This window comes from Drosophila miranda, chromosome 3 (genome assembly GCF_003369915.1).
Source record: "Drosophila miranda strain MSH22 chromosome 3, D.miranda_PacBio2.1, whole genome shotgun sequence".
Classification (NCBI taxonomy): Eukaryota; Metazoa; Arthropoda; class Insecta; order Diptera; family Drosophilidae; genus Drosophila; species Drosophila miranda.
The window spans coordinates 21,679,758-21,693,113 of NC_046676.1; the positions used below are offsets into that span (position 1 = coordinate 21,679,758).

Genomic DNA, 13,356 nt, shown 5'->3' on the forward strand with positions numbered 1-13,356 from the left:
TTTTCTTTAACTTTTTTCCTTTGGCATTGAGCAAAAACATCTGTGAAATGGCGTTGTACCCTTCAATTCCATTAAAAACAAAGCCTAACAAACTTTGAATCATGTTAAGTGTTTAGTTTTAGGTAAAATGCAAATGAACAATGGAATAATTGGGGGTAAAGCTAATGCGTAGAAAGCGAAAACATTCTGTGTTGAGGCGAGAGTTGCCTTTTAAGGAACCGACCGACCGATCGATCGATTGGAGGAGCCACTCGATCAAAATCACAGAAAATTAAAATTCATCTTTGTACTTGGAAAAGTGTTTTTGTTTTTTTTTCCTCATATGTTTTTGGTTAGTTTCTAGTACGCTTTGTACACGATTCGCTTCTTTTTTTTTTGTTCAGGTGTTTGTCTAGCAAAAAAAAAAATATATATACATATTAAATAAATAAATATTTATCTTGGTTCTCCTCTATAATGATGGATTTTTTTTTCTCTCTTTTGCTATGAATTTATAATCAAATATTAATAAAAAATATAAATAAATAAATAACAATGAAGCTGTGCGGAGTATTACCTTGAGATCATTAGCGATTCGATGAGGTTGTTTGCCAAAGAGAGAAGGGAAGGGAAGGGGCATGCCACGTCACCGTCTGGTTGTCTTTTCAAATCGTTTGGCAAATCACCAAAACTCTCAACGAAACCCAGAGACCCGCGCGACATGATTTAATTGCTTTCATTGGGTTAACCATTATAAATGAATGCGAGGAATGCTCTAGCTCTGAGTCTGCTCGTTTTTTGCGCTAATTGTCTGTCAGATAATGTTAAAGATAGCAAACTTCCTATAAAGATAACACAATTTTTAGTTCATTTCACTCTGTTGTGGTTATTTTTGTTCATCTGAATCCGCACTCATTATGTTTTCTATGTACATATGTACATATATCTATCTTGTATATTTTTCATTCCGAGTACTCTTCACTGTCTTGACGTCATTGTTGGAGTTTGTACATTTCAGCAAACTTCTTTTATTCTCCACTCAGAAACAGCCGATGAGGTGAGCGATGAGTGGTGGCTCCAGTGAACAAAGCAAACACTTCTATTTGAAGAGTGGCAGCGTAAGGTCTAGGTAATGGTGATACCCTGTAAGTGAAATATCATCCTGCTTAACGGTAACCTGTTGTAAAGGATGGAAAAAGATACGTAGATACATAATATCACAATTTCCTCAGCACCATATCGGTAGTGGCGAATGGTCCCTTTTCGTTTCATTCGAAATGTGGCCATTCGCTTATTGGGAATTTAGGCAGGAAACTTTCCCTGCAACCCTTAAATTGCAATGCCACAGGGTATCTAATACGTACATCATTTGATGAATTTCTTCCTATTGACAGCATCCCAATTTCAATTCCAATCAGAAGGCATTATTTAAAGACAAGAAGATTGGAGGGGAAACAAACAAAATTCTTTGCTTTGACAGCGCTTTCAAGCTCTGACAATTTCTGCTCATGATTAAGGTGTCAATTGTGCGATAGAGAGAGAGAGAGAGAGAGAGAGCGCGGAGGACGAGAGACAAGCAGAAGAGCGGTAAACACAGTTAAGCTGACATCAAAATCACATAAGAAATGAGTTTTTAAACAACAGGCACACAGCAGTAGCGCACAGGCAAGCAGTAAAAAACAATGGCAATAAAATGAAATAAAACAAAGCACACAAAAAAAAAATGGTTACGCACAAGTCCCCGCCACCACACACCCCCTTCTCCTGCCAAAAGAAGTGTGAAAAGATAGAGAGCGGAGAATGATAAAGCAGCTAAGAAAATAAATCAATAATGAAAATATTAGAGGCGACAGGTTCACAAAAAAAAATGTATGTTTCATATGATTTGTGGCCCAACTACATACATATCTTTCTCTCTCTCTCTCTCTTTCTCCCTCTCTCCTGCGCTGTCTAAGAAGCAAAACAAGAACGAACAAGAGCGGACACGAGCGAACGAACGGTTAACCGGTTCTCAAGAGATTTCACGCGTGAATCGTTAAACGTCAATTAATGTTAAATGCGTTGTGCTGTCCGCAAAAAGATCTCCCAAATGTTTTCCGGCTCATCCCTGCCCTCCCTCCCGCCACCCACAGTATATCCCACCGCCAAGAGCTTCGAGTGCGCGGCGGCGCACGTGAAAAAGATGGTTCCCCTCCCCGACCCCTCAAAAAATCTGCGCATGCTCACCCCCCACCGATCGCTGCTAACAAATTAACTGTTAACAAATCGTGCACACGCTGATGTCATATGGTGGAAGCTTTATCTCCCTCTCTCCTCTCTCTCTCTCTCTCTGTGCTTTGACTGCCGCTCTCCCTCGGCTCTTATCGTTTGTTGCTGGTGACGGAATGTGATGTCATTATGCAGCGCTGTAGACTCTGCTCTCTTGGGATCTCTCTCATGCTCACTCTTGCGCTCTGCCTCTCTGCGGCTTTATTCCAATTGGATTCTTTGCGGTTCAAAGCTGGATAAAATTTGTTTGTTCTGCTTTGAAAGCGGCACTGTGGAGCCTCAATAAAAAGCACACATGCCAGTTAGTAGTATGAAATTGCATTCAACGAGTGATTACTGTGTTTGGCTGTGTACCACTTAATCTCTTTCAATAAATACTAATTTACAGCATTCAGAGTTTACACGTGACTTACACCCCCTTACACCCCTACACCACACTAATGTACATATATGTAAATACATAAATATATGTACATACATGTGTGTACTGTTTTGCTTCTTCTCGTTGTTTGCTTTCTCCTTCTCCTTCGCATTCTCCTATTGACTTTTCATATTACGCATGCGACGCGTCTGATGACAAAACAACAATCGTGAAGTTTTGTAATGCAAATAGTAGTGGGGCTCCTACAATCCTAATAGGAATAATCTACATCTGTTTGATACACTCGTGGATTGAGTAAGAGAGCTTCATAATTACTTGGGGCGGTGGGGTGGTGGGGTGCTGTGTGAAAAAGGAAACTCCCCAGCCTTAAGGAAGCTAGAGGTTGGAAGGTTTTCGTGTTGCATGACGCACACACAACAGTGGCAGGCAAACAGACGGCAATGGGTTTTGTTCCCATTGCAATATCTTGCTGTTAAGCAACCAATAAACCTACAAACATACACACACATAGTTCTAACTGTTGCCCCCCTATTCTAGTTGTCCTTACATAATTTACACCCTCCTCTAGCCCCCTCTCCATTGTGCAATCTTCTTGAGGTTGTAAAATGCATAAACAAATTAAACAAACCAAAAAAACAGCGGTGGTCAAACAGAAAAGCGGCCAAAACAATTGTGTCACCGAATTAGTTAAGTTTTCTCTTTGGTGCCATAATTGGCTCTTAGTTTTCTTTTACCTCCTTCTTCTGGGGAGGACTATTTCCTAAAGTGTTTGTTGATTCGAAATTAAACAGTTTGTGACGTCCAAAGTGTTTGCTTTTTACCTCTTCGTCTCTCATTATTCGCATGCAAGAGGTGGTAAATGGTAGATGGTAAATGTTTTTGCACTTTTCCGTTTTGTGTTGTAGATTCAAGGACAACCGGCGGTGGCAGACATTGCATTGAACTTGAACGGGGGTTGAAAGTCGCTTCGCTCACTGGCTGAGCATTTGGGGGGCGTGTTCTCTGGACGTGACTTTGCCTATGCGTGCACTCTCACGCTCATTCTAATTAACACTTTCACTCACGGTGCAGTGCTTTCACTCAGATGCGTGCCAGCAGTGCAGTGGAATTTTGAGCACAATCAGAGCACTCGAGCCGCCTTTGGGGTATGCAATCTGATTTTTATTTCACTCACACACCATCTCTCCCTCTCCCTCTCCCTCTCCCCCTCCACTGCAATGCTGCATTGGAGGTGTTGTTTCTGTTTCTATTGGCGTGTGGGGTGTGTGTGTGGTGTACGAATTAATTCAATATTCAAATATTGCACTTGTTTGGCTGTTTTCCCCTTTAGCTCCTGCCAAATGGCGGCTGACGTCACGAGGACCGAGGAGCAGCAGAGGAGTAGGCGTCTGCAGTAGGAGGTGTGTGCGCGTGTGGGTATATGTGGAGGCCACTTTCAACTTTAAACTTTTCTGCTATATTTAGCACACTTCTAAAAAAAGAAACCAAGCAAATGGAAAAAATTAGATTTTATTAAAAAGTCGATTTTTGTTCAACAAAAAAGTGCTGCATACTTTGTGGCGCCCGCTTTGAAAAGACTGCAAGAGAGGAGTGGTGGGTGTCGAAAAGTGTGGGGTAGGGGGGCACTTATCAAGAAAAAGAGACACCACACAGGCTCATTTCCTGTGACATTTTGCACTGAAACCACAAGTGAAACTCGAAATCGCTGCTTGGAAACTCATTACGAATGCAGGAGGGCACTTTGACTGCATTTCCTCCCCCCACCGAACCCCCTTCTATAATTGTCTCTCTATTTATTGCTTGTGTTGTTTTATGGTAGCCTTGAAAAGGGGAGAAAAACCTTCTTGGAATTTATGGTGGATTTTGTGGTGTAAAGGATAGGACAAAAGAGATATGTTTTGAAGAGAAATTTACAGAATTCTTTCCCAAAATGAAATTATAAATGCAATAAAAGGTTTCCATAGAGCTTGTTGGCCAATCTATAGGGAATAATGGAGAAATGATTTATCCCATTTGTAGGAAAAACTATGTGAAAATCGTATAGTCGATATTTAATATCGATAGCTGATATCGGAAGAATGGGCAATGGATTCGCAAGACTTTTCTATTCGATTTTCGTCTTTGTTTTACTTGGTGTTTCTTTTTTTTTTCGAATATTTAAACATTTGTGCCCCCTTTTTCTGCCGCTTGTATTTGTATGGGAGTGATGCGATTGGGCAGCCCTAAATGCAATATGCAAAAGGCATAAAATGCATGGCCATCGCTCCTTCAGCCAATGGGGCGACCCATTTATCAGCCTTGTCTCTGACAACAGGAACTAAAGGGGAGGAGCCCCACTACTCCCCCCCCACACACACACACACTGGTTAATGTGCCTGCGACGATTGGGATCTTGGGGTGCGTTAAGACCACACTTTTGAGCAGATTGTTACATGCTTGGGCACCCAGAAATGCACTATGCAATGGCTCCTTTAGCCAATAGGGTGATACATCCATCAGCAAGGATGGATAGGCCTGTCGTTGGCAAAAAATCTGACCGAAAATCAGTTTCCAGCCGGAGCTCGAAGTGACAAGATGTGCATCTGGCCAATACCAACACCTGGCCAAGTCCAATTAATCCGCAAACCCAAAAATATGTCCAGACATTTGGTATGAATCATTGTAATTAAAAGTAGTGGCGATGAGCCTTTTAATGAACATTTAAAGAGCAGGTTAAACGGAAATGAACACCTTTTGCACTGGACGAGTGAATAAGTGTGGAAAACTACGTGAGTGTCAGTAGCCTGCCTCCTTGTCTGATAGGTACTACCGGTTTTGGGCAGAATTATCATATCACTCATTATTCAACGCATTTTTACTTCGGTGAAGCCAAAATGTGTAGAAAAGTGGGTGACAGGATAATTTTGGATCGAACCGGGCGAAACATACATAGACGAGCGGACAGTTTACTGAAACTTGCGTATTTCGCCACACTTGTTGACTCTTCCACTGCAAAGGGTAGCCGTTATTCGTTTAACTTGCGCTTTGGATGTACATTAAAAGGTGCAATGGTCACTCCTTTTGATTATTCTGGTATATGCCATTATATTTCTGTCATATTTTTAGGCTAGGCCTTTGATTCGACTCGGCTAGCTGGGTATTGGCCAGTGGCACGTCTTGGTGCCTTGAATCTGATTTGAAACTAACGTCCTGTCAGAGTTTGGTGGCAGACGCAGGCACCTCAATCGCTGCAGAGGTGGAGCAGTGGAGGATCCTCTGTTCTACAGGAGAGGGAGAGTTGGACCGAAACTACTTCGATATACATTTCACGGCTACCCAAAACACCGAACCTCTTCAATACTACAACCATCGTCCTATCGTCCTCCATCCAGCGTCTTTAAACCTAATCGAAAAATACACACTACTCAAATAATTCGAATCAATATAAAGTTAATCAATCAATCAATACCTATGTAAACTTATTAATATCAATATACGCTACATTGAATACAAATGTATTCCATCAAAAGAGTATCTCCAGCTTTAGACTCGTTTTTCTTTTTAGTTTTTGCCGAGGAGTTTTTGCGGCCTGTTCCTCGCCCGTCCACTTGATTTAGCAATTAATTTGCAAACCGCAACTGCAACTGCAACTGGAACCGAAAATGGCAAAAGGGAAATGGAAAATGCAAACCACAAAGAAAACCAAAGTCAAAGTCAGTCTTTTGCCAATTGTCAGGGCCAGCAGTTGTTGAAGGCAAAGGCGAGGGGCGATTGCTCCTTGCCTGGGCCCTTACCACATTTTCTCATATCCGTGCACCATTCCCATACCGATTGCCACTCAAGGACATTTGGTATGTGTCAAATGGTGTCGCCACCGTCGAGCCGTCCGCCTTCCACCTTCCACCTTCCCCTCAATCTTTGGCTGGGCAAAAACTGGCCAAAACGAAAGTGACGTTCGGCTTCCAGTCACGTTTCTGATTCGATCTGTGGACTATGGTCTATTGTGGTCTATGTGGCTCTCTCCTTGGGGGCAGAACACTGTGCGGGGAGGGCTGTGCAATAACTGCATTTGCATACAAAGTTATTGCTGTTTTCAGACAGTCGCAGTGGCAGTTGCAGTGGCAGTGGCAGTTGCAGTTGCAGTTGCAGGTTCCCTTCTTCGTCTGACTGTCGCAGCGGAAATGCCAATGCTCCTTCTCGTTCTCTTTCGCCCCCTCCTCCTTCTCTCTCACTCTCCCTCCCTCCCTCTCTATTTCTGTGGATTGATTGACGCCGCACGCAGTTTGAATATTTGATGTCCTGGAAACGGCAAATAAATTGGTTTTATCTAACCAAAACACACACCACAAAAACATTTCTACTAATATTCCATCTTCATGTCTCATTCCCTGCCTTTCGATACTCTCTCTGTCTCTGTATCTGTATCTGTCTCTTTCACATTAGTGGATTTTTGAAACTTTTGTGCAAATTTCGCTCATTTCTAATCTGTTTTTAGTGATGAAACATGCGATACGATAGTTTTTCATCGACAATTATCGATTGGTCTCCATTCGCTTATGGGAACGCCTTTCGCATCATCTGTGGTGCGGTGGAACCTTTAGGAAAGGGTATTCAAATGTCGATGGACTGGACTTGCGCTTCTTTTATCTCATGCTATAGCCATAAAACTAAATTACAAAAAAATTCATTGGTTCCATTGTGTGCGATTTTCACGCTTCAATTTTCAATCTTCAATCTTCATAAATGGGCAAAAAAAAAAAAAAAGAACAGACTGGAAAATGTAGGCAAAATGCAGGGAAAAGGAAGGCAAACAAACACAAATTCGATGGGTGCCAAGCACCTGATGGCACACAGCATAGGAATCTGAATCGGAATCGGAATCGGGTTGCCTATTCAGATATATGTACAGCATATATATACATATATAGAAGGTGTATTATCTGCATATATATATACACGCTTTTCTTTTCGTTTTTCTTGTGTTTTTTGTGTGCTCCGTTTTGACAGGCTATGTAAGTTATTGGTTTTTAATGCGACTCTCGTGCTATGCTATGCTATCGAATAGGAGTTGGGGATGGGCTGGCGATAGGCGGCTCATCAATAACAATGATACGGAGAGTGCTGCCTGGTTCTCTGGGAGTGTTGTGTGTGCCGAATAAGCCGTCAAATGTCTGTCGATTATGCAAATATGCAAATTACACGTGAATAAAATGAAATATTGATTGAATTATGTATTCTCTAATTTCAAATATAATGAAAAGTAACCAAATATTAAAGCAGATAGCGATTTGTGGCATGTGGAGACCCCTTGGACCCCCCCCTATTCTATTTAAGGGAACCCTCTCCTCTCTTTTCAGCAATTCGAAACTGCTGGAAAAACAGAAGAACACTCTCTAAAAGGCAGGATAAAAAAGTACTCACTACTGCCACTATTTATACTGTTCCCTTTATCCGTATCCATCTCCTGTTGAGCTATCCGTAACCCTTTATTAATTTCACTTAAACTCATATTTAATCGAAAATTCGTCGCAATCCAATTGGAAAATAATTATGGTGTTGTATTGGTGGCTATTTGCTAATTCATCGATTTGATAAGGACACTTGACGGTAGTCAAGGAGCGTGTATCCACTGATGGGTGCGATAATGGCGGGGGAGGGTGGGTGGGTGGGGGATGGATAGGGTGCGCAGGTAAGGACCTTTTAGGTCATGTCTGATATTGTTAATGCTCTCGCAACAATGCCTTCCAGTTCAATAGGGCGCACCGAGAGCCATTCTGTTCGTATTTAATCATTTAACGCCTCATTAATTCATCATTTTCAATCAAATTTTACGCTTATACGAGCTCCTTACACATTCTGCAGCCACAGCCCCCCTCCCGACAGTAAACGCAGGCCACCCACACAGGCGTAGGTGTGTGTGTGTGTATCTCTGTAAAAGTAGTGTGTCAAGGTATTGGGGTACCAGCTCGCTGACTAGAAACTCGCTTCATTGGCCACAGTAATGGCAACCGCTTGCTGGCATTCCCGATTTTCCTGGTCAGAGGAGATGGTACCCAGCAATAAAAGTGTTCTCTGAATAGAAGAGTATTTTCCTGAATGGAAAAGTGTTCCCACGATTAGAAGCGAATTTCCCTGAGTAAGAGCGTTGCCAGGAATAGAAAAGGCTTCGTCTGCGGCATTTTTTCGATCCTCTACAATTGCTTTGGCTATTCCCCAGAACTCTCAAACTTTGATTCCCTTTAAAGGTCTGATGGGAGCATCCAAAAGTGTGGCCTACTTGAGGGCGAACACAGAGTGACTGTGCCTGGCTTCGACACGTGACACAAATAATATAAATAAAATATGGTTTATATAAGAAGAAACAAAGCGGGTTCTTTCTTCTGGCAGGCCTAAATTGCGTAAAATTCCAAGAACAATTATGCGAATGTACGCAAATGGATGATGGAAATAGATTTTGGCCATCCCCCTTGGGATATGTGATTTGGAAAAGGTTACCAGGAAAACGGGAGAGCCGTGGAGGTTGCAATCCTTTCATTATTTTCGAATGCCGAACGGTCTAAGGATTTCCGCAATATCGAGACATTTTGGCATGCTTTTGACCGAAAGAAACGAAACGAAACGCATTTCACCGCGTGGGAGAGAGCAATGCTGTTTAAAAATAACTCCTTGTTTTGTGTGGAATTTCCATGGAATGGAATGCACTTTGGGGAAATGAAATGTACAAATATTGATGTTTTCAGTTTCAGTGCTAATTTTAACTGAAATTCCCCCCTCCCCTGTCCCCTGTCCCCTGTCCGCTCCTTGCCCTCCGTTGAGGCGCGTGAAATTAGCAAGAATAGTAAGGGATCATAAGCATAAATGTGTATCGTATGTGTATGCATGTATAAATATGTTTTTCGATCTGGCAGGGGTGTGGCATGGGCTGTGGGGTTGTGTGTGGGGTGTGCGGCCCTTGGCCGCGAGGTTATAAAAATAAGTGAAAATTTATTTAAAAATCATCGCACTTACATTTCCAATACAGCCCAGCAGCCAGCAGCTGCCCCAAAAACAGATGCTCAGAAGTTTCCTTTCTTTTAGTCGAAGGAGATCGCTAGTCAAAGCAACAACGCAAAAGATACAGCACAAAAGATGCGGATATACAGAGCAAAGGCAAAGGCAAAGGCAAAAGCGGTATCGGAATCGGAGAAGTATATATCAGAAAAGGCGACCGAAAATACTTGTACAATAACAAAAGCGAAAACCACAAACCCAAAAATAATACAATTTTAAAATATATTTCTCAGTGTGCGGGATGGACTGTCGTGTATCTGTATCTGTATCTCTGTTTATTTTCCCCATCCCTGTGTGTGTGCATCTGTGTTTCGATTTATTTTCGAGCGATCGGTCAGAATTAAGAATTAAGAGGTTTATTAGCGGATCGCATCGCTTCGCCTCAGTCGTCGGGCAATCACAGGCGACGCATCGCATGGCCGTCGAGGAGTCCCCGCGTTAATTATTGCCATCACTATTGGCACATCGACCCACCTCTAAGTATGCCTATCGACGCTCCGATCAATGATAGCTACTGCAGTGTTCGTGTGTGTGTGAGATTGTGATTGAAGTGATTGGAGAGATAAAAATGTTAACAAATATATCGATTGATAACATAACCAATCAATGAACTGCCAATCGATGAATGGAAATCGATTGAAATGGTACACACAATCAAGGATGATTGATTCTGTGTGGATTTTGTGAATTCATATCATATCAAAATGGCTTTAGTCTAGATTTTACCATTTAAACGCCACGCCTTATGCTCGGGTACGCTTAAAATGATCCCCGTATAATCTGATTAGCTTCCCTTAGCTTTGGTCCTCTTCTTCTGGCAAAAAACAACATTAAATGGCCAACTTTTCTGGCTCTCTGCCTCGCAAAGTGGAAAAAGCCGCAAGAAATCCTTTGTGCACACACACACACAGCCCACAGACACATAGATACACCGCCACTCACTCGATTCTATGAAAATGGCATTAAAGTGCTTTGGAAGAGCTCCTTTGGGCCGGGTGGGGGGTACGCCTAACTCTCGAATGCTCATCAAAAAGAGATTCAGAGATTGGGAATTTGAGTGGCGGGGAATCCCCCAGAAGATGATTTCTGTGGCCTTTCCTTTCAGGGTTTCGGGGATGGTTTCTATTTTGGCGTTACCTCAAAATATAAAAATGGCTCAAAACCAAAAATGAAATTGAACAAACAAACAAAACGCGAACTAGATAGAAAAGAAAACGGAAACCGAAACTGAAACAGATCTTAAAACACAGAACAGATCTGAAAAGATCCGAGCGAAACGGAACAGAACGGAACAGCACAGAGGCAGAAGAAACAAAAAGCGTTTTTTATAGAACATTTATTTATAATTATACATTCTCCTCCTCGTTGTTTTTGTATATGCGATTTTGTTCATCTGCCGCTTCTTCTGCCAGTAAAAGTGAAGTGTAGGAAAGGCTATATACACACACCACACGTTTTTGGTACACAATATTTTTCATTCTCGTTCAATCCTCAATTCAATTCAATTCAATCGCCACGCTTCTGCCCCTCAAACGGTGGCTTTCGGGAATCGATCGAGCCATCAGAAAGTGAAAAAAGTGCAAGTGATGTGCAGAAAATATCCCTAAAATCCCACAAAATCCATAAAGTGTCCCTGTTGAAGTGCAGTGAGGAAAAGTGCAGTTTTCTCTATCAAAAGTCATTCGAATTTCCAAAAATATACAGAAAAAACATCTGTTTTTATGTGAGATTTTAATCGAAATAAAAAAAAAACATCAAAAACATCATCCCAGCAACAAAAAAATCAGCTATCGTTAGCAACATGTGGCTAAGGAAAGCTTGGCCGCCAGATGTCGACATGTGCAACAGATGGCGCGTTCACGATCACCAGCTTGCCCAGACAGCCCACAGAGGGAGCCACAAAGAGAATGTAAGACAAAAGGAAAACGATTTTCCCGCCTTGGCATTGGAAAAGCTTATCACTTATCAGCTTATCACCTTATCGGCCTAGGGGCCTAGAAAAACGGAGAAAGCATTTGTCTTGGAGGCGGGCTTAAGTTTAAGCACCAGAGGAAGCGCTCCAGAGGATAGAGGAGTGTGTAGAGGATAGGGTATGTCGGAGCTCTCAAACAATTTCCGTTTCTGTTCGGAAATTTAATATGCCTTCTGGGTCTGACTCTAACTCTGCCTCTGGCTCCCACTTCCCATTCCGTTGTATGATCTAAAAATATTTCCCGTGTCCCCTTTTTTTCCTTTTGCTTTTTTGTGCATAATCGTCTCTTTTTTCCCATACTCTCTGCCTTCATGTCTCCCATTGGGGTATGCCTCAAACTTCTAATCAGCAGAGATCACGTTCTACGCAAAAAGTATACAAAAATTGGCCATTTTCCTTTGGTTCTGTAATTACAATTTTCGAAACTTTTTGCCGTCAAACGGATTTTCACCATTTTTGAGTTTCCAGGGTGTCCAAAGATGCGGTTTTCCCCTAATCATATACATGTGCATATATCCTACATATATTCACATTTGTTTTGTTTTTCAATTGCAACAAAATGATGTTTATTTACGCCAAAATTGTAGACGTTGGCCAAAAGCCAACAATAGCCAATGCGCGAGTGTTGCTGAAAACTGCACGAAAAATGAAGAAAATTTTCAACAACAAAATAACAATAACAATAACAGGATAACAAGCCCCAATTACGATTATGTTTTTGGAAATATTTACAGGAATAATTAAATAGGAAATTCTGACACAAAACAAGCAAAAAAACAAAAACCAAAAAATAATAAATACATCAGTTATGAGGCACATGAGGCACATGACGCGTGGGCGTTTAGATATAGGGAATGCTTTGAGATATAGAGACAAAGATATATGTCATCGATAGAGAGGGGCAGAGGAAGAGGGCAGCCGTAGAGGTGGCAGCAGCAGAAAGAGCGAGAGGAGGCAAAGAACGTGATTTTGTTTGGGGGCGATGGAAATTTATGAGAGACAACTGCAGGGCGTTTTTTTCTCAGGGACTTGAGAATTGAGGAATGGGCGATGCCCTACAGGAGATCTACCTAGAATTTATGAAAACAGCAAAAAGCAAGAAAAGTTTTACCATAAATGCGGGATACCTTCAGGCTCATCCCTAAGAAAATAACTCTGAGAATGTCTGAGAAATCTCTGCAAAAGTTACCGCATTTTTGTAGAGTCTTGTGTTTTTTGGTGGAGCAGGGTAAAAAAGAGTTGGATTTTCTAGGGGACACACACACGCTCTCCTCTTGTTTAATCTGGATACACACGAGGCAGCAGCCATTCATTTCATTTGGAGGCAACACCACTGCCATGGCAACAACACAACAAAAGGCAGCACCACAGGCAACACACAGACAATACACAAATACGTAGGAGAGCTGATCAAGTCTATGGGATGGTATGGTATGGGATGGGATGGGATGGGATGGTATGGTATAGGATGGGATGGGATGGTATGGGATGATATGGTATGGGATGGGAGGATGGTTTAGTTGTGGATGTGGATGTGGCTGTTGCTTGTTGTTCGTTGAAGCATTTCATTAGCCACCCACGCATTTCTACACCCCAGCACACAGAGAAAGAGAAAGAGAGATACAGATACAGATACAGAGATACATCCATTTTGTGTGTGTGTGGGCGGTTTTTCATCACATTTTCCCCCGCACAACGTCAGTAAATGCAGAATCCTGCAAGTGAC

General features: G+C 42.0%; 1 protein-coding gene across 11 annotated transcripts in view; it reads left to right on the forward strand.

Moving 5' to 3' along the window:
- The window catches only part of LOC108158960 (myocyte-specific enhancer factor 2), a 45,591-nt gene that overhangs the window by 6,957 nt on the left and 25,278 nt on the right, over nt 1–13,356 (forward strand). The window lies entirely within an intron of this gene.